This window comes from Seriola lalandi, unplaced genomic scaffold (genome assembly GCF_002814215.2).
Source record: "Seriola lalandi dorsalis isolate HSWRI2012SDOR001 ecotype SW California unplaced genomic scaffold, Sedor1 jcf7180002054554, whole genome shotgun sequence".
Lineage (NCBI taxonomy): Eukaryota > Metazoa > Chordata > Actinopteri > Carangiformes > Carangidae > Seriola > Seriola lalandi.
This window is the reverse complement of record NW_019525107.1, coordinates 2,437,110-2,458,823: the sequence shown is the minus strand read 5'-3', so window position 1 is coordinate 2,458,823 and position 21,714 is coordinate 2,437,110. Positions and strand designations below refer to the sequence as shown.

At 41.4% G+C, this 21,714-nt stretch overlaps 1 long non-coding RNA gene across 2 annotated transcripts; it reads left to right on the top strand.

Moving 5' to 3' along the window:
* The first annotated feature begins 3,060 nt into the window (after positions 1-3,060).
* Positions 3,061-7,429, top strand: LOC111661901 (uncharacterized). Of its 2 annotated transcripts, none has more exons than XR_015437818.1 (3): positions 3,061-3,132; positions 5,250-5,386; positions 7,203-7,429. It is a non-coding gene; the product is annotated as an uncharacterized LOC111661901 (long non-coding RNA). The 2 variants fall into 2 exon arrangements; XR_015437819.1 differs by lacking the exon at positions 7,203-7,429 and adding an exon at positions 5,951-6,126.
* The last annotated feature ends 14,285 nt before the right edge of the window (positions 7,430-21,714 follow it).

Genomic DNA, 21,714 nt, shown 5'->3' with positions numbered 1-21,714 from the left:
TCGAATGGCCACTTGAGGCTGGCTCCAAAAGAGAGTCAATCCGCATAGACTGATATTAAAAAAGCCAACTTCACAGCAGAAATAAACATGTCTACAGCCTGGAACCAAAAACAGCTTTGGTCTCTATGGTTAATTTTTTGCTTTGTGACAATTGTCCGGAGTAGAATATTTATATAACACACGCTTTGAGTGGCAGGTGGGTGAGTGTATGCTTTTTTCACAAACCTAAAGAACCTCCAACTCCATTGCATACCTCCACCTTTGAAACTTAGTCTACACCCTTGTAAAGGTATACACTTAGAATTACTGACAGTGTCACGTGATGATAATCATCCACCAACCCAGGCTGTGATTTAGGAGACCATACGTGCTTGACATTAACTGTCCACCCACACTATTAACTGTGACCAGCGGCATCACAGCAGCTGCCTTTGAGTGCGTGTGTTCATGCCGGTGTGTGCACTCTCGCCATTTGGCCCAGCCTCGGTCTAATCATGCGCAATCGCCTCTAATTAAGGAAACCGTGCTCTATTCTCTGCCCGTCACCCTGGGAGACTCCATGGAAACCACAGCGTAACCTACAGACTGTTATTATGGGGTGGGTGTTTGGCAGGTTGGTGCTTGGCGAATAAAATCCGTCACCACTCAGAGCCAGATCCCTGAGTTACTACCTGGAGCTGAGTGATTATAAAAAAAAAAAAACACAACAAAGCTTTTCTGGAGAAAATGTGCTCATGATGCTCTGAACTGACCAAACATATGATCAAAAACAACAACAACAACAACAACAATGCACAAAATTGCAAATGCACCAGCATCAGCAGATATGAAGAACTGAGTGGATGTATGTGACACATTAGTTATGCTTTATATTTCTGTCCTCCTCCTTTGTAACTCTGCTACACAAGCTGAACCTGCTGCTTTGATTCCTCCACAGCACATCTTTCATCACTCTCTGCATCTGTGTCCCTCTCTTGTTGATATCATGTCGCCTGTCCCTCATCTTCTTCCCTTTTTTTTCGGCCCTGCATCCTCCTCTCACTCCAACTTTCGCTTTACTTTCATCGTTTTCCATCCCTTTTTTCTCCCATTCAGTCTAACTGACTGCCTCATCCGTCACATCTCTGTCTCTTTTTTCTCTTGCCTATAATTTTATCCTTTTATCCTTCCTTCTCATCTTTTTTCCATCCCTCCTTATTTATTTGCATCCCATAATGCATCACTCTGCCCCTGTATTGGATGCTCTGCTATAGTAACAGCACCGAAAGAAAGAAATGACAGAGAATGCGTAATTGCTATACGTTATTAGATACATTTTCAAGTAAACGTCATCACCATCATAGAATAATAAGGATAATTTACAGATCCCATATTGTATAAGTGTGATTTCCATGTCTCTTGATTATAGATCAGGTCTATGTTCTATATTAATACTGTGAAAGTATCAAAGCCTCAGTCCACAGAGAAACACACACAGCCTGTATTCAGAAACTGAGCCTTAAAACGAGCCATCAGGACTTCTGTAACTTTGTGATGTCACAACAAAGCAGGCACCACTCTCAGCCATGCCCAAAGCCCCGTCCACCTGGACCCACCATCCAACCAGTCAGAAGAGAGGCTCAGAGCCTGTCAAAACCACAAATACATCATCTTCTTATGGATATCAAAGCTTCAATTAAAAACACAGGAAAAGTGTCAAACAGGGGACCTTTAAGTGTACTTTTTGCAGGATATCATATCAGAGTGTTGCAACTTGCTAACATGTTACTCATCTTACAGTACAAACTGAAAGCATGGAAGGAAAACCTGCAACTGGAAATTTCAGATGAAGATTGGAAAGCAGCTTACACTACTACTCATACTAAGTCTATAAATACACATCTTAAACTAATACAGTTGAATGGTTAATGGACATACTGTATGTAACACCGGTGGAATTAAATCCATATAGTACAATTATACAAGACATGTGAAAAAAATATATAGTTTCATTTTATTTGACAATGCAGAAAGTTTAAAAGTTAAAAGTTATAATTGATAATTACTTCAAAATGAATCCTTAACTTTTTCTGCTTATTTCCAGAGAAACATAATCACTGTCACGTGTTAGCAGGACCCAAATGCAGGCAACACAAAAAACTGGAAGGTGCAATGCAAGTGCTTTGGTAAAAACGCAGCCCAAACAAAACTCACAAGAAGGCCATCAGGAACCAAACACAGGAGATCCAACTCAGGAACAACAGGATCGGCTGCAAACAGAAAATCAAATGCCCAAAACACGAGGGAAACAGAACAGAAAACGTCTCTGGGAACAAAACAGACCAACTGACAATGACAGAGACTTGAATACACGAGGGAGGCAACGGTGATTGAACACAGGTGAAATGAGACAAAGACAGGAAGTAAAACGAGCATGAGACACACAAGGAAAGTGATTTCAAAATAAAACAGGAAATGACCAAATGTCCGAACATTTAAAGTCAAACAAAGTATAAACAAAAAGAGATGTAGAAATTTAAATAAAAATATTATCGCAGAGAAAAGTAATATTTTTCATGCTGCATCAAATTATGTTCATGTTCAATGTAATTATTGCACTGAGAGGAAAAAAGAGGAAGACACAATTAAACAGCTTCAGAGAGAAGCAGCAACACACAAATTAAATTTAATTAGCTGATAATTAATATTTAGTCTTTCAGTCTGTCTTTTACACTCTTATAATTGTCAGAATTTGCTCTTCTCTCTCCTTGAGGCTGATGTCTGACACTATATTAATGTAAGGTTGATAAAAAAAATACATAAAAGGAGAATTTCATTTTGATTCACCTTCAGTAGTCACTCTGTTTAATCAGTTGGAGAATTTTATAACAAAGCTTCATCCTTTTCATGTTTTTTTATTTTCCTAAAGGTTTTAATAACTTTTCAAACATTTGTTTACTGTCAACCTGTTGGCCTGTTAAGTTCAAGTGAAGGTTAATGGAGCCCTTATATAATCTGACTGGTGACAAATCATCGGGCCAGAGCTCCTATTTTTAGAGGCCTCAGGCTCAGTCTGGAGTAAACACACTCAGAGCGAGGAAGACGATGACAGCAAAGACGAGAGTGAGCAAATAAGGAGAACGAGAGCAGAAGGTGAGGACGGGTTTCTCAAACCTACAAAAAGGTTTTATTTGCATTTAATCTGTTTGGGTAAATACATTTTGAAAGAAATGTAATTGGTGACCACATACATAATGACAGATTTTTAGGAGTTTTAAGATTTGAATCGTAAGAACAAACACACCAGACGATTCAGTGAAGATGCAGGACCAAATAACAACCATGGAGTGAACAATCATCATCAGCTGGTTGCACTTGTGAGTGCTGAGAGGATACAATCAGCACAAACTGGAAGAGTGTAAATGACAGAGCAGACAGCTGACACAACAAAGTAGAGTCCGAAAGACGTGGTCGTTTACCAGGTACGGATGTCCAATAAAAAGCCACTATCAAGCTGAATTATAGGAAACGTTGGGTCCAGCATTTTAAGCGCTTGACCCCCACTAGGGAGTAAAAATCAGGATATATCAGCCTCTGCTGCTTTTATATTGACGATTCTTTTCTCTATCTGTCTCTTGTGAATTCAGATTCATGGAAGCGCAGCACGTAATCAGTGAAGAGCCCTTTTAAGGTTTCGGAAAGGTCATAGTTTGGGTAAATATTTTTTTTTAAAAGTCACTGTGTCACATCTTGTGCTTAAAGTCAGCATTGGTTATTTTAGTATGTTTTTACAGAAACATTTGTATAAGTTCCTTGTTATGTTGAGAAAAATGTACTGCAAATGAGCTGTATAATAAAAAAAACACATGAGTGACACCAGAGGGTTTGAGTCCCCGTCTGTGGTTCGGTTTAGGCAACAAAGCACTCTGGGTAAGGTTAGACGAAGATCAGGATCATGAAGTAAAGATAACCTGTGTCTTGCTTAAAGTCAGTAAGTTTTGACTCACTGATTAAATCATAAAAATGTTGATGACTCTTCAGTTGCTCCGAGCAGATACTGTTTTGCAGATATATTCAAATGAATGCATGAATTAAAAGTTTTATTTTTGTCCAGTCATTTATATCGCCCATCTCTCCTGGGATTAAACAACAACAAACCGAGTTTACAGTAGACACACCCACCAGCATCTAACAGCACAATATATCAATAGCTTACATATAGTGTCCCAGATATCTGACAGCAATGGAAAATGTAATAAATAAATGAGCACAGCCTGACATAAATACATATATAAACATTATATAAACAAAATCTACATTTATGCACTGATTCATGACAGTTAACACAGTGTTCGTCTGATTCAGTGCATGAATAATTTATGTCTATAATCCATATAAAGCAAAGTATGAAGGTTTTACTTGTCAAGTTTTTCCTCTTCAGATCCGTGATTTACAAATATGTTCAGTAAATGCGAAGACGACGTCAGAAAGGTTTTCGATTAAAACTCCATCCTCACTTATAATCAAATATGAATCTGCAACTTGAACTTTCAGTGACTTTGCTCATTAAAAATGTTTCCTAGTTTTGTTGGCTGCATCATGTTCCTGTCAAAACAGATTTCCTGCTGCAGTTTTTTAGCAGCATGTAAACATTATTCCCAGTGGCCAGTGTTTCACATGAGAGAGGGAAAGTTCAGCCCAACTTTACAATGCACAGAGCGTAGCTGCAACAGGCAGGACATGAACAGAGAGCTGGACAGCTGATGGGGAACAGAGGCAGGTGGAGCGCTGCGGCGGTTTGGGGACGGACAGCTTTAATATCACGTCAGTCACGTCACCAAAGTAAAAGAGAGGGAGGTGATAAAAGAAGTAAAGACGGAGGATTCCATTAAAAACCTGAGATAAAGTCACACAGAAAATTGCTCGTCCTTCTTCAAAACTCGACCTAACTATTACTGAAACTGGCTTGTCCACCAAAAAAAAAAAAAAAAAAAAAAAAAAAGAGGGACAAAGTTGTGCTGTGTTTCTGTGATGACGGTCCGTACTGCTGCTGTGATGGATGGAAGACGATCTCCCACAGCGACATTTAAAGGGCACAGCACTCTTCCTAATGAACAATCGTCAATGGTAGATCAATAAAAGTCTCCGGCCTGCTGATAGCCACAGTCACCACACACTACCTATGGACTTGTGTGTGTGTGTGTGTGTGTGTGTGTGTGTGTGTGTGTGTGTGTGTGTGTGTGTGTGTGTGGGGGGGGTCTTATCTTTAGGAGGATCAATTTTCCTCACAAAGACGGAGATGGAGTCTGGCTGTTTTTTTTCTTCTGTCCTTCACTGATGTGCCACCTCTCCAATCAGCAGCCAAGGAGTGTGATGCAGAATGACTGATGTACAACCGCACTGTACTGTAGGTTCTCACACACACACACACACACACACACACACACACACACACAGACAGACACAGGGTGGGGGTCAATAGTACAGGTATATAGTGGAGCGATCACATTGTCCTCTTAAGTGAGGCTAAGGGTCAATCAATAGTCCCGTCAAAACCTCCACGTGAAGACCACCCATGAGGAGGGGAAGGATCAAAGTGTATTTGCAGGCTTGAAAGAACTCAGAAGCAGGATGAACACAGAGTTCAGATTGATGGTGGAGGCAGAGCAGAGGTGAAACAGCTCATAAAGAGAGGACACAGACGTGCTGCAGCTGTTTTACTCTTGAATGTGAATGCAGTATGGGGAATTGACAAAAATAGATTAAGGAAGCACATGGTGGATTTTATATAAACAACACGGCCATGTGCATATACAGTATATTTACATATACTGATTTCTATACTACTACTGAGCTATCAATACCACTGATTTTTGAGAATAGTAAGAAGACTGAAGTTGTATTTGTAAGTAATAAATAATGATGCATTCACCTCATAAAAGAAAACATTTTTTCAATCCCACTTCCACAGGATTTCCAAAGGTTAGGCTCAATCCCCGTGTCCCCCCCTAAAGCCTGAGCCCTGAACCCTCACAGACTTATAGCTGACATCGCCTGGTGGGTGATTTAGAGTGAGAGGCTGCAAGGGCTCAAGATGGTGTAAAAAGGAATGGGACAGCACTCTGTGACGCATAACGTTACCTTGACGACGCCAAAACATGTCCCTTCGCTCCGTGTTTGTAAACACAGTAATAATGTTGGATGAGATCTGATGAAAGCAGATTTGGAATTTATCATCAGGCCATCATCGGACAAATGACTACACACAGCTCTTCCTGTGACTCACCAGTGAGCCATGTGTTTGTACTGACATGTAAACTTTGGGTTCGTTCCAGACTTGCTTCTTTGTGTGACCGTTCTTCTTCTGGTTTCCATTTTAACACTTCTGGGCGTACCCTGATACATTGACATTTACTCGTGATTTACAATTCGGGGATATCACTAAAGCTTCAGTGCAGTAGGAGATCTTGGTGTAACCATGGTAACCAGTGTTTAACATCACAATGCTATGAACTGTGGGTAATTCCCTCATGCAAAGTCTGCAGAAATGCGGACTTACAGAAAGTAAAAATATATATACATATATATATATATATATATACATATATACATATATATATATATATATATATATATATATATATATAGCGATATATTCTTGCTACACAACAGTTTGAAACAAATATGCAAGAATACAGACATATAATGATCTATTTTTGAATCGAAAACGGCCCCACGCCAGAGTTCCAGCGCAGTGACAGAGAACCTAAAGCCATGCCACTCTCTTTCTATTCTAATCTCTAGTCCATAATAAAGTTTCTTACTGAAGGTTAGGCTCTAACTGTGGATTATTAAAAGTCAATATAATTTGCAGTTACAAGTGTCATGATAAACTGTTTAACAAGCCTCCTTTAGACATGAACTGAAACTTTTTATTAAATGTCTTTCATTTTCAATATTAATCATCTTTAAATGAAATTCATGTAATGAGCTACATCAGAGGTTTGGAGAGGAGAGAGTGAGAGAGGCACAGAACTTGAGTGAGGTAGATGGAAAATGAGGGAGACCAGCTGCAGTCAATTAAAACTTCACTTCATTTATCAGCCACCGTATTCAGAGGCACATGTATAACTGGAAGGTAATGCATTTATATGAACAGTTACACCCAGTGATTCCAGCCTCTCATATTTCCCATACATATATGATTTGTTTTCATCTTGCAGTGATGATGATGCCGTCCACCTGCATCAGAGCTGGATGCTGCTGCAGGTACAGCACCTGGCTCCGAGAGAGGCCATCCTACAGACACCACTCTTCTATAATCATGACCATTACAGAAATCTGAGCATAACAGATGTCAGATTTCAGACTTCAGTTAGTGCTGGGCAAAGACAAATTTTAAGATCATCTGGCATTTTTCACACAGGGTCATTTAATTAAAGTTGTTAAAGAGAGAAAATAAAAAGTCTCTGAGCTAATGAGCTCATTAACATCTACTGTTCTCATCATTTAGATCATTCGTTCAGAATTTTTATTCGGTCTACAACTACAAACTAATTATTTGTGAACATCACTTCACAAGATCAAAATCTTAATGAATCTAACTTGAGCCCATAAAAAAAAACCATCTAATGTTCAAAACAAAGCAAGCTGAAAGTACTGCTCAGGTACACTCCACAAGGGAAACAATCAAGAGAAAAACAAAAGAAAGGATTTTGGCAAAGGCACCAAAACGTCCGTCTCTGTGCTCTGTGAGAGTTAACAAATAAAAATAAAAGAGGACTCTGAGACATTTGCGAAAGCCATTTCTGACAGAACAACAACATCTAAAGCTGGCGGCACCCGGGAATAAGCAAACAACTCTTAAGTTATATGTCGACTCCTCTGGACCTATCAGCTGACTTTTCCATTTCCTTCGCTGCCGTCATGTTCTCTCTCCTTCACTGAACTCACAGTCCTGCAGCACAAAACCTTCCCTCACCACCTCACCCTGTATGTCTGCATTTACTGACATTATGTGTCTTCTTCGAGATAAATGATGCATATGTCAGCATTGCACCCACTTCACTCCAAAAATAGTCACAGTTGCCACCAAGGTAGGGATTCAAAATCATAATTACAGTATCTGCCTGTGGCACCCGGGCTCATTAAGCTTTTTACTCCTCTTGTTATGTGGGGACCTGGCAGCCTGAGCCCATGTCCTCTTTACACTTCAAACTGTGGTTTAGGAAAACGGGCGCTCAGGAAATTAGATTTTGATCTTAAGCCCACTAGGAAAAGTCAGAGTGGTTCAGTGTGCGACTGAGTAGAGATCATATTAGGTTTGACAGGAATCAAAGAGTGATAGCAGGGAAAGGCTGCGTTAATTACTGCTACTGTGACAAAGATAGAGACTGAAAACACCAAATGAAGGAAATGTGTGTGAAGTTTTTGTTTCTGTTTGACTGAAGTTAATTCCTGAGATATTTTTTATGCTGGTACCAGGCACAGAGCAGAGTTAGTGCTGCCAGGGTTCGTCTCCCTCCGTGGTTGTAATCATACACACTCACTAGGTTCTGTATTAATACTGTGAAATTATCAAAGCGCTCAGTCCACAGAGAAATGCACACAGCCTGTATTCAGAAACTGAGCCTTAAAAACAGCCGTCGGGACTTCTGTAACTTTGTGATGTCATAAAAAAGTCACCACTCTCAGCCATGCCCCAAGCCTTCAGGTTTCCAACCTCACAGGATTTGGTTTCTCTGAGTGTTTACCTGAAATCTGTCGATTTTTATACAACCACTCAGCCAATCAGAAGAGAGGCTCAAAACCTCTCTTTGGATTGGCTCATCAATCTGTTGTTGCTAGAGCTCCAAAGAGACGCCTGAGAGGAGATGTAGATCTACATTGAGATGGTTTTTGGTTCTTAAAACCAAATATATTTTCATATGGCTCAACACTTCAAATAAAACATAGGAAAAGTGTAGAATATGGGACCTTTAACATCCTCAGAGGAACACATGCAGCTCTGTGTTTAGGATAACTGCCCCTCCAGTATATCTCACATGGACCATTACCTCCTGATAAAACGCTTCACAGCAGTCGATTGGAAAATGTCATCACTATCTGGTGGTGATTTTTATCACGAGATACAAGTGTGTGATGAGTCTTCACTATTTAAACACAAATGTGAAAACTCATCTCAACTTTAATATGCAATATGACTGAGACATTTCACAAGTGGGAAATCATCCGCATAATTTATTTGATGCTCAAGCAATGACATTGAGGTCGGGATATTTTCCTTGCTGTTGGGATCAAGGCATTAATGTAATTTGTGGTCTCTAAGTAGCTGGTGCAGCAATAAAGTTTAAGTAATTCAATCCCCTAAGACCTGACAACAAAACAGCATCAGCACTAAAACGTTAGCATGCTAACATTTGCTAATTAGTGCAAAACTCACGCTGAGGCTGATGGGAACGGATTTTATTGAAATTCTGATCTGATGATGATTTTGGCAGATGTTGTGATTGTGATGTGAGTCGTCATTTCAGTTGGAACGGTAATTTTTGCATTTCATTTTCACTGAAACAAATGATGAAAAAGAATAGAAATGATGATGTGATTTGATTTGATGTGACAACACATGCTCCATGTTTCTTCATCTTATGGATAAACCTCAAACTTCCACTGCAGTCCTACTGTATGTGAAAACTCTGCACTGTAAGCGCCTAAGAATAGTGTTTCTCTCATTGATTTTAAAAGCACTCTAAATTCACAATGAAGCATCAGCAGCAGCCATCGATCTCAGCTCACGAGTGATGAAGTGCTTGTTGTGATATCTGGCGGCCTCTCCTCTCTGCAGATAAATCCGTCCTGAACATTTCATTTCCTGATCCTCCCCACTGTGCTGTGACATTTACTGCTCTGCACATACAGCACGTGCCATCATTTAGCTCTGTACTGAGGGAGAGGTGACTGGAAAACTGACACAGCTGAAATCATGGAGGCACTTAGACCTGTGCTTGATGTGATGTGAAGGAATGAAAAGTAATATACATATGAGCTTTCTTCTTCTGAAGTAGATGGCTCGAATGGCCTCCTCTGCAAAGCACCAAGCAGCTGATGGCTGCAGTTGGGCTGCTGGCCGTCAACAGTAGATGATGTTTCCAGGACCTTGCAGTGAAAGAGAACTAGTGCTCACTCATCCCTCCCTAACCAATTAAACCTTGCTTTGATTACAATGAGCATCATGTGAGAACCACTTGTGTGAATAAATTGTTTCTTAAAGGTCCCATATTCTACACTTTCCCTGTGTTTTATTTGAAGGGTTGATCCATAAGAAAGTATATTTGTGGTTTTAAGAACCAAAAAACATCTCAATGTAGTTTGACATCTTCTCTCTCAGGCGTCTCTCTGGAGCTCTAGCAACAACAGATCAGTGAGCCAATCAAAAGAGAGGCTCAGAACCTCTCGCTGACTGATTTGAGTGGTCGACTAAAAATCGACAGATTTCAGGTAAACACTCAGAGAAACCAAATCCTGTGAGGTTGGATCCTGAAGGCTTGGGGCATGGCTGAGAGCGGTGACTTTGTTGTGACATCACAAAGTTACAGAAGTCCCCACGGCTGTTTTTAAGGCTCAGTTTCTGAATACAGGCTGCGTGCATTTCTCTGTGGACTGAGCACTTTGATCATTTCACAGTATTAATACAGAACCTAGTGAGTGTGTATGATTACAACCACGGAGGGAGACGAACCCTGGCAGCACTAACTCTGCTCTGTGCCTGGTACCGGCATAAAAAATGGACCAACATGTCGAAACACCGTCTCAGGAATTAACTTCAGTCAAACAGGAACAAAAACTTCACACACATCTCTCTCAGGCTTCTCTCTGGAGCTCTAGTAACAGCAGATCTGAGAGATCTGAAGAGAGGCTCAACATGTTCATGTCTTGAAATGCTGCCGTTATTGTTTATGAATTGCAACAGCTGACATCTGCTGTAACAAAGCTACACACACAACGTTCACAAAGGCTAACGTTAGCTTGTTTAGGCTAACATAGCGACAGCTCATTACGTGAGCTGGGTGCTCAACAACATTAGTAGGCTACAGTCATCAACGTTCATTCTCTCAAAATATAACGCTGAGTATTTTCACACTATGGGTCTGTCACCATGTTAGTCACTTTAAGTATACACACGTGCGTGTGTGTGTGTGTGTGTGTTATACTGTGTGTGTGCAGCAGCATGTGTTTTCTGTTTTTTACCGTGGTATCAAATTTAGTATCAGGAAGGACCGTGGACTTTAGTTGGTAGTGGTACCGACTACACAATTTCTGGTATTGTGACATCCCTATTACACACTCTGCCTCATCACACTTTCTTACTGTCAGTAAAACCTCGAAGCCCCTTTCCATTTGGATGGATATCCATCAGTGCAGCTGCTTTCTCTCCACAGGCTCCAGACTTCCCTCTGCGTGCTGCACTAATCAGATTTCCTGTAAAGCCACTGTTGAAATGATTGGGGGCAACTGTAATGAGTGCCTGTGTTTGTTAACCGCTGTTTTAATTTGTGAGCCTTGTACAATGCGTAAGATAATAGATTGCGCCTGTGTAGTCAGCAATAGAATGAGGACAGGTTTTGTCTAGCTACACCAGAGGGAATGAGAATATGTCATTGTAATACTTTGCAGTGGGCGCATCGCATCTGCCAAAGGTTTGTTTATCATTTTAGTGTTTTCTAAAGCGATGTGTTCTATTAAAATGTGATGAAAGCAAAGCTGAAAGCTCAGTTTTTATACCCGATCATAATTGATTTATTAAACCTTAATGTCAGATTTGGCCTTTACGGTCATTAATTTACCGAACAAATCCAAAATTGCACTCCACACTTAATGAGAAAAATCACCTGCAGAGGATGTGAAGCAGTAACAGCTTGAGAGGTGCGTACGCGCGTGTGTGTGTGTGTGTACATGAGTGAGAGACAAGAGGGAACTGCGTGTGTGCATACGTGTCAGCCGACAAAGAAAGTGTGCGTTATCTGTGTGATGATGATGATGATGATGGCGATGATGATGAGATACAGAGACAGGCCAGCTGTGATTTTGTGCAGAGATGTCATTGTTTGTCAGACACAAGGTAGTGGACATTAACCTAAAGTGACAGCTTGGTGATGCACAGCACAGGCTATGGCACTGACACACACTGACACACACACACACACACACACACACACACACACACACACACACACACACACAAACACACAATCAAACACACACACACACACACACACACAATCACACACACTCCATCAGTCTCTGTCCTGCTCTCACTGACACACACACAATCACACAGGCTCTCTCTCTCTCTCTCTCTCTCTCTCTCTCTCTCTCTCTCTCTCTCTCTCTCTGATGCAAACACGCGCTCTCTCTGATTTCTCTGATCTGTCCCATTGTGCAGCTGTGACAGCGGTGATTGTGTTGTGTTGCCTGAGCCTGAGAGTTGGCTGATGACAGGGCGGCGGCACGGCGAGCCGCGGTGGCAGGCTGCGCGGTTCAAACGCGGTGACACAACAACATCATTACCCGTCATTCTGCGGGTGTCAACAGCGGCACAAACAGGCTGCGACAGACCATCTCCTCCGAATACAAGACAAAGATGGTGCACATTGTTCTCCCGCACAACACAGTGAACTGGATGGAGAAAGATATCAGATACACTGAGTGTGTAGGCTGCACACTGCTCGTTTTAAAGGGTCAGCTCACTCAAATTACAAACAAATGAACTGATTTCCTTACCAACATGTAATAGGTTTTAAGTCATGCAGAGAGTTAAGATAGTGCTTGTATTTTCCCCAGATTCTAAGTTTTTCATTTCTGAGGTTCTCATCAGCACAATAATCTGAATTTTCTTTGTTCACACACACACTCACACAAGCTACTTTAACAGAGCTACCATTGTGGGTTCACCCAATATCACTCATTCAATATCACTGTATGAAACAAGTGAGAGGTCCAAACCTCCAGAGGAGCAGGTAACTTTTGACACATAAACTCATGGCACTGACGCAGCTGGCAAACACGGTGGTGATTCGCTCGGCAGCTACAGTCGTTCATCCAGTGGCGTGAGAGGTCACTAAGCTTCTAGAAAAAGGACACGTGGATGAACTCTGGTGTGACAGATAAATCAACACACAGTAAAGAAGACTGTATCCAAGATATGGCATCGTAGCACAATGTTCCAAAGTATTTGTGTTTCAGAAACACAGCTCAAATGTCACCAAACTCTGCAGCCTCCACAGTTTGTTTGTTTCTTCAGGGGAGGTGGTCTGAGAACCACAGTCCTTCACAGAAACACCCTGGTTCTCATTCGGCTGCCCAGTAATATACTGCTTTCTTCTACTGGTCAGCACATGTGAGCGGAGTGGAGCACGAGTGGGAGGATTTTGGATGAAGTAATGAGTGGATTTTTCAAAGAGTTGGATTGTATTTCCAGCTCCATCTCGCTCTGGTACCGTTCCAGTGCCGCTCACACCATGAGCTCAAAGCCCTATTCCTCTAATGTTTAGCAGTGAGAGATCTGAGTGGAGTGGTGGTCACATGGTGAGCACCACTGAGTGCCTTGCCCAAGTGCTTCTGGACAACAGTCATCAAGGAGGCGGGACTGTCGCTCGGCAGATCCTTCCGTCTCTGCCAGTCCTGGGATTTAATCAAAAAGGTTTCAGATCACTGCCGCCTCATTTCACCTTCAAGTCTCCTCAGAGAAACGCAAATTCTACAATCTACTGTAATCACTCATCTTCTGGTTTCCCACTAAAGCTCTGCAGGACACCACCTTCAGTGTGCTATCCAATGAAGTCAGCATTTAATTGTCTTTTTAATATGCAGTCACTGCATTTTATAAACTTGTTTTTTTTCCCTCTGTGAGATAAGCAGCAGTTTGCACAATAACTCAGGGAGGAACATGGGTCTGAGGTTGTCTTTGACTTTCTCATTGTCAGACAGAGTTTGTAAAAATCCTGTCATAATCTATCATTACACACCATTTTAATTAAAATTTTAAATCATAATGAATGACATCATATTAAGTAGCTTTTGGTTTTCAAAAACAACTGGGATTATACCTTTATGGGGCCAGGGAGAGAAAAGATGAACAGAGATGATGACATGCGGCGACTTTTCATGTAAACACCACAGGTAGCAGATGAATTCATTTTTTTCTCCACAGTGACAGTGAGGGGTATTTAATTACCCTCATGATATAGTCTGAGCACATAATGGAAAAAGGTCTGTGCATCTGCCTGTGTGAGCGTGACGCCACAGAAGCTGCCGCCTGACTCTCTGATCCGTCACAATGATGGACGGCCTTCGGGTTTGTCCATCATTGTTAAAAATAATGCAGGCAAGTTATTCCTGCACCACAGACATGCTGACCAGGCAATGTGACCCCAAAATGGCTCAAAATATTAGTGATCTTGTACAGTAGTAGGTGACCTCCCCAACCCCTCCACAAACCTGAAAACAGCAAGTGGCTGAAGACAATCACACCAATATCCCCCATAACATCCCAAAACAAATATCCAAAAACTTGCTGAAAGTAAAGGAAAGTAAAGGCTGCACACTCATAAAAAAATTAAAAAAAAAACATCAACTAAATCTCCTTCCCTCCTCGTATTCTTTGTACATTGTGGGTACCATTCTCAGCAGTGTTATTCCACTGTGTCTGACAGTGTTGCCTGCTCCTCCGGCGAGCTCGGCAGCGCGTAATCCCCGATAAGCTCGGCGGTAATGCAAGTTTTGATGGGATCGTTAGCTAATGTTCCACTGAGGATTTCTCTGAGGTAACATAGCTCCACCAGCACAGCGGCGCATAACCAGACAGATGGCTGGGATTCTCACCAACCACAGGAGCTCTTACAGTCTCAGAACACAACAAGAACAGAAATGCTTCGCACAGCAGCAGCTAGATAGAAAAGAAAGGCTCCTTCGAGGTTGGACCTAAAAACATCAAATTCAGCAGCTCATGGAGTGTCACACTGACAGGAAATTCATCTAACATTTCTAAAGTCAAGAGACCTGCAAGAGATGAAAAATAAATATATAAATATATACATTTCCACCTCACCTGGTATTGATAACTTTCAAACTAAAAAGTTGCTGTTTTTTTTTTTAAATTCTGCACACTGTCTTAACTCGCAATAATCAATTTATTTGCAATACTCAAATTATAATGCATGCAAATAATTGCAAGTTACTCGTGTGCAGGATACGTCGTTCTCTAATTTGGCTCCATTCATCCTTCTACACACCTGTCTCCTGAAATAGATGAGCAAAGTGTTCTGAACTAAAAAGTTTAAAGTCATAAGTCATTTTCTTTCTACAATTAGCATTAAGTAGACTTGACCTCTACTTAATGCAAATGTTGGGCATTCAAAACTCGCCACATTGCTACTACAATGAATACTTTACATGGAAAATTAATGGGGTGCTTGCATATGACCGGTCAAAATGTAGCATGGGGATCTTTGTTCGATGGCCTTTGGAGGCCTCAGAGATACGTCAGGGCTTGAATGTTCAGACTGAACTAGACCAGGAAAACTTTTTGATCAGGGGTAGAAAACAGGTGGAGTTTTGTGAATTTGCTGTAACTGCCTGTTTAGCTTTATATATCGTTAAAAAAAAGCTAATTTAATAAGATTAGAGCTGAACTGACAAAGAAAATGTATTTATTAATTACCACATACAATAAATCAAATTAATTGTTTAAAATAAAACTTAACATTCACTACTGCAACCCTCTACATCATTTCAGTTTTGTACTGTCGGTCAAATAATACGAGATACTTTAAAGACCATACCTTGACATTTTTCACAGTGGTCCAAATGATCAATTGATTAATCGAAAAGTAATGAACCATGAAAATTATGATTAATTGTACTGGTGTTGTGTTATTTCTCTTGTATAGAACCCATCACTTTTAAGCAAAGTTAAAAGTATTTTTCAGAAATGCATTTGAACTGAATATTTCCTGATGTGGTTATTCACCCTCTCTCACACTGCAGCACCTCAGCCCTCTGTATTCACCTCTTTCTCACTGCAGTGCAACGTAATGAATGTTGCACACTTGTCGTCTAGTACAGCCCTCACCGCACTTCAAACACTGACTGAATCTGCACATTGTCACCACCAGCGATTGTAGATGCCGCTCTCCTTCTAAGGCGAACTTTGTGTCGGCTTCACAGGAAGCCATTTTTAGCTGCAGTGTGTGTACGCACAGCTTGTACAGCAGACAACCGTAGAAATGTAAAGATGAAAAACAGAGATGTTTTCTTAATGTGCGATATCAAAGACAGGGATTTACATAAAAATGGTCGAGTGAGAATAAAAATGTTCATAGTCTCCAGCTGCACAGCACTGAAATGTCTCACAATCACCTGCTCAAACTGAATTTGGCCCCTGGAGAAGACAAAGAGAAAAGCCTCTGAGGGCCCCAGAACAACCTCCACCTTATTAAAATGATAAATGCCTTTACAGCCACCGAGGTGCACATCTCATTTCTCCTTCACAGAGTGGAGCTCACGGTAAACGTGGTCCTGCCCCACAGCAGAGCATGATGCAGACGAGTCAGGTGCTGTTTTCCTGACATGATTATGTCCCAGTGTGATGTTACAGTGCTACGCCTTCAGGTTTCTACTCGCAGACATCCGCACACACGATGTTCAGCTCTGATGATTAAATTACAGTGTATGTTCAAAAACACACACAGCCACAAGCTTAAAGGCGTGCACACAATCAAAAACACGCAACTGCGGCACACTGTCTCCCTCTCACATACATCCTGTATCACACACTACAGGTAGCGAGTAGGTAACTAATTATTTTCCATTATGGTGATGTGCTTGTTGATAATGGGCCATTAGTGGAGGACGGCATGCTGTTAAGAATTCATTGGCTGGCAGCTTTATTTGCTCAGGGGAGGTCTGAGTCGTTTGTCAAGAGCAGGATGTTTTGGGGGTGTCGGCGGGACAAGTCTGAGCCAGACTCTAGAGGACTCTATGTCATTCCAGATTTGCATCAAGAAAAAGCGTTTTTACATTCTTTTCTTTCCACTTTCTTTACTGAGTTAATGATGTGTCACAACTCTGGTTTTACAGCTTCTACGTCTCAGTTATTATCAGTAAAATACAATATTCTGTTATCAATACACCAAGCCAACAATCCACTGCCAGGCTCCATCAGGCCAGGACACACATTTAACAAGTTACTGGGACATAACAAAGAGTGGAAACAGTATTGATACATCAGAAACCAACTGTCCCAACAAGTCCTCCAACCTGAACGACCACGCAGGTCGTTTTCTTCAACCCTCTGATACGACCTGTAGGAGTGTCTCCTGAAATAACTCCCCCACGACGACAGGCGTACAGGACCTTGGTTGTCGTGGTTACAATAATAGACACGCAGACTGTACAGAGAGAATCTACCTTTGTTGCCATGGTTACTACAATAACGGCCATGGTTTGGTTAGGTTTAGGAAAAGATTGTGGTTTGGGTTAAAATAAGTACTTCCTCAACATTTAACTTTGTTGTCACGGTTACAATAATAACAACTTGGTTAACTTTTATCAATCGGTCATGGATAAAAGACACAACACAAACTGCTACTTTCACATGGGAATCAAACACTGCTCTCCTGTGTGATATGCCTGTGTTTCGTTGACCCATCCATCCACCTCAAGACGAACTATTGGCTCGTCTCTTACAGCAGGAGAGTCTCAACTGTCCAACTGGAGCACAGTGTGTAAATTAATAAAGTTTGATAATTTGTTCCCTCCAAAAGAAACATACAACATCCACTGTAACCCCCGGAGACATCAGTATACAGTATCACACAACTTCATCGCTGCAAATATTAAAAGGTCACATAAGCAGGTCTAGGTTCTAGATTTATATGTGAGAGGAGAAATGCACACAGCCTGTATTCAGAAACTGATTCTTAAAATGAGCTGTCGGGATTTCTGTAACTTTGTGATGTCACAACAAAGCAGTCATTGTTGGACCCACCAACCAACCTTGCAGGATTTGGTTTGTCTGAGTGTTGACCTGAAATCTGCTTTATTTAAATTTGATCACTCAGAAAAGAGAAGGCTCTCTTCTCATTGGCTCGCCGACCTGTTGTTCCTACAGCTCCAGAGAGAAGCCTGAGAGAGGAGATGTAAAACTACATTGAGATGTTTTTGGTTCTTAAAACCACAGATATATCTCCTTATGGATCAACACTTCAAATAAAACAATGGTTAAGTGTAAAATATGGGACCTTTAATGTTCTCTATAGTCTCTATATCATCATCACCATCTCAAGCAGTTTTCTCCTCCAGCCAACAGCATTTAAGGCTTGAATGGAAACAAAAGCCACATGGTGACAGCTTCTACTCTGAGCTAAGAGGATGGGCACTTTCTGAACGAATGCTCAGAGCTTTATTAAGCACCTGCTTGTCGACCACGCGATTCAAGCTACAGAGCTGTACTCCCACTATCTTTACACCTCCACAGCCTTATCAAGGGCATTCTTCTCTGTGATACCAAGGCTGCCGCACCAGCAGATAATAGAAAATGAAATCCCAGACTCAATAAAAGATTAAAAGTACGTACTCAACACAACACAACAGAACTACAGATTCATGAGAGGCCAGACACTGCCAGTTGCTTTGTGTCTGAATGTGTGAATGCACTGTTAAGCCTCTGAATAGAAGCAGTCAATGCTGTAACTATGGCCACTGTAGTCACCCTTAGAGTGTAAGTAAAAAGATACCAATGCATTCATTCACATTTTAAATGACTTTGTTTTGTTAGCTATTAAGCTCTGAAAATGGTTTTGGCTATATAATAAAAAAGCAGGTAGGTGAGTGTGTGGCAATGTTGCGCATTGTTCAATCAGACCAGCACGAGCACCCACATCATGTTGACCTCCAACAGCAAGAAACCTGAGACTCCTCTGCTCAGAGCTTCACAGCACAGAGATGTATCCCTCCACAGGCAGAACTGGCCTAATATTTATAGACCGAGCCCAAAACAGGACTTGTTTCCAGTTAGGAGACAGCTGTGCTCATGTACGTGAGAAAATGTAAACCTTCTCTATTTCAGGAAGAGCGGCAAACCTGCCTCACAGAGGTGGGATAAAGAAATTGAGCGTTAAACTGATTTCAAAGTGAGGAATGATTATATGGCACTTAAATGCGATAATAAGCCTGGACCGTCTGTCTATGAGAAAGAAGCGGGGCTGAAAGCTGTTACGTTACTGAGGTTGTCAAGTGGGCAGCTCCTGCCACTGACACTTCATTCAGTCCAGCCCACGATGCCAGCACAAGACTCAAAGGTAAATTCTGGCTTCCCACAACCATCGCCTGTGCACCTGTGAAGCAATGTCTGACGCTGACTATTTCAGTCACTTGTCAAGAGCTGCAAAGCTAAAAGAAAAATACCTCCCCAACTGCTGGGTTCACCTCTCTGCCTGTCAGGTGTTGGGCAGCAGATGCTGGATATTAGTTACTGAAAAACACAACTTAAAACCAGCAAAATATCAAAGTCAGCTGTCGTCAGTATCTGAAGCCTGACATTGAATTTTGGCCACCCAACCTACATTCAACTAAATATCAATGTCCAATGACATCGGTGGTCAGCTGCGTGCCTGCAGGGTTAGATCACATGATAACACCAGAGCAGGGTTTTTCCTGCATAGAGAATAGGGAGGCGGCAGCTTTCGTCAAATTTCCCGTATTTTCGTTCATGTTATGTCCTCAAAGTGCTGTGAATAATGTAATGTCAAGTTAAACCAAACCAGTTGCCACCTTTTATGTGAAAAAAGGTGGCAACCCCACAGATGAATATTATCTAGCACATCCAAAATCCAAGCACACCCAGCTTCTTGAAAAGTTTCCCTAAATGAACATTACATCCCATCCTGTATGTTTTGGGTTTTTTTTGCAGAAATGTCTCAAATTACAGATTATTTTAAAAAGAGAGTTCGCGAGGAGGAGAATCACGAGGACAGGTGAAACAGTGCAGAGTGCTGCAGTTAGTTAGGGGAAAAAAAGTTAATTCATGTTACTGAAGAGATTCGGTTAATTTGTCAGGACTGAAAACAGGCCTCGTTCTCAGCCACAAGCGGAAGGTGCCGGTGGAGGAGAGGATCAGAGCGCTAGAGGGGGGGTCAAGGCGAGAGTACCAAGTCTTTAGCAGTGTATTAACGAATGTATTAAAGCCGACGTTTACATGATTTTAACATCAGTTTTTATAAATCCCCCCAGATGTTCTGAAAAGCATAGAGTGATTGGCTTTGACCAGTGGCTGGAAAAATAATGAAAATATAACTATAAAAAAAGACACTCTCAGTATTCACTCCACCACCAAAGTAAAAACCCATCACAGAGTACAATTACAGCTCTAAAAAAGAGGAAGTTCTTTTCAAATTGATATGCTTCATTAGTGAATGGAAGAGACTTTGATTATTCTCACTAACCAGAAAGTGAAGGAGAGCAACAGAAGTTACAGATGAATAGCTCAAAGACAGAGGCCAGAAGGAGCCAAAGCCCTATCGTCCCCTCCCTCTGCAAATTGGTCGGTATTCAATTGAGAAAATACCTCTGGAACAAGAAAGAGACGGGTCAAATGTGAGGGTAACAGACAGGAACTGTGATGTGACGGATAAAACTGTCGGAGATATTATCCTGATGGATAACTCAATACAAGCTGTGAAGACAGGCCTGCACACACTGTCTCCTATCTACTTCCCTCTGTGCACCAAAAGAAAAGAGACTTCTGCGAGCTCCTCCGGAGGTCCCCGGGGACGTGATCCAGAATGACACACACACACACACACACACACACACACACACACACACACACACACACACACAAGCATGTTCCTTTATTTTACTGTATAGTGGGTTTCTCTATTGGATTTAATCTATTGATTTTGGCCTTGGTTCTTATATCATGCCTGAACCTTTATGTGTTTTCTTGGTTTTTATTGAGTATTGCAAGCACTCATACACTGAAAACCATAGACCTCTGTTCGCTCAAGTATCTCTGTGGAAGATTTAAAACTGCAGCAGTGAGTGACGGCAGTTGTTCAAAGGGGAATTAAAACGTTAAAAAATTAACTAAGGTTATCAACAGAATGTGAACAAAGAACGGTTCTGAAGTTGTGTCAAAGACGTTTATGTGCTGCAGAAATATCAACTGAAGTTAGCATGCAAACCAGCAAGCCCCAGCCTGTCCCATTTCATAATACCACTTTATACCTCAATAGGTGATAGTGAGTCACTAGCATCTAGTCTGTGCTCATAGCAACATGAGTGGATGAACAATTATACACTTTGAGGAGGATATAACCTTTGTTGCAACAATATCCCTCCACATTCTCCTCAAGCTCAGCTACTAACGCTGCTGCTCTCCCTTGCCTTCTGCCATTATCACATCTTCCCGCTCTCTCTGACTGGGCAGACTGGGTGTGAAATTCTTCATCATCAATCTAATTACAACCTAAGAAAACAGCCGACCAGTTACATAATCAGATTGCAAAGTAACCTCTGCAGAAAACGTTATTCCCCAATCCATGCAAGTTTGAAAACAACGGCCCTATAGTTCATTCAAGCTAACGTTAGCTAAACCTGATGGTGAGGGTTGAAGCTTGCCTGTGATTGGCCAGTGATGCCACTCCCAGAAGAAGCAGAATGCTCTCAAGTGCACCC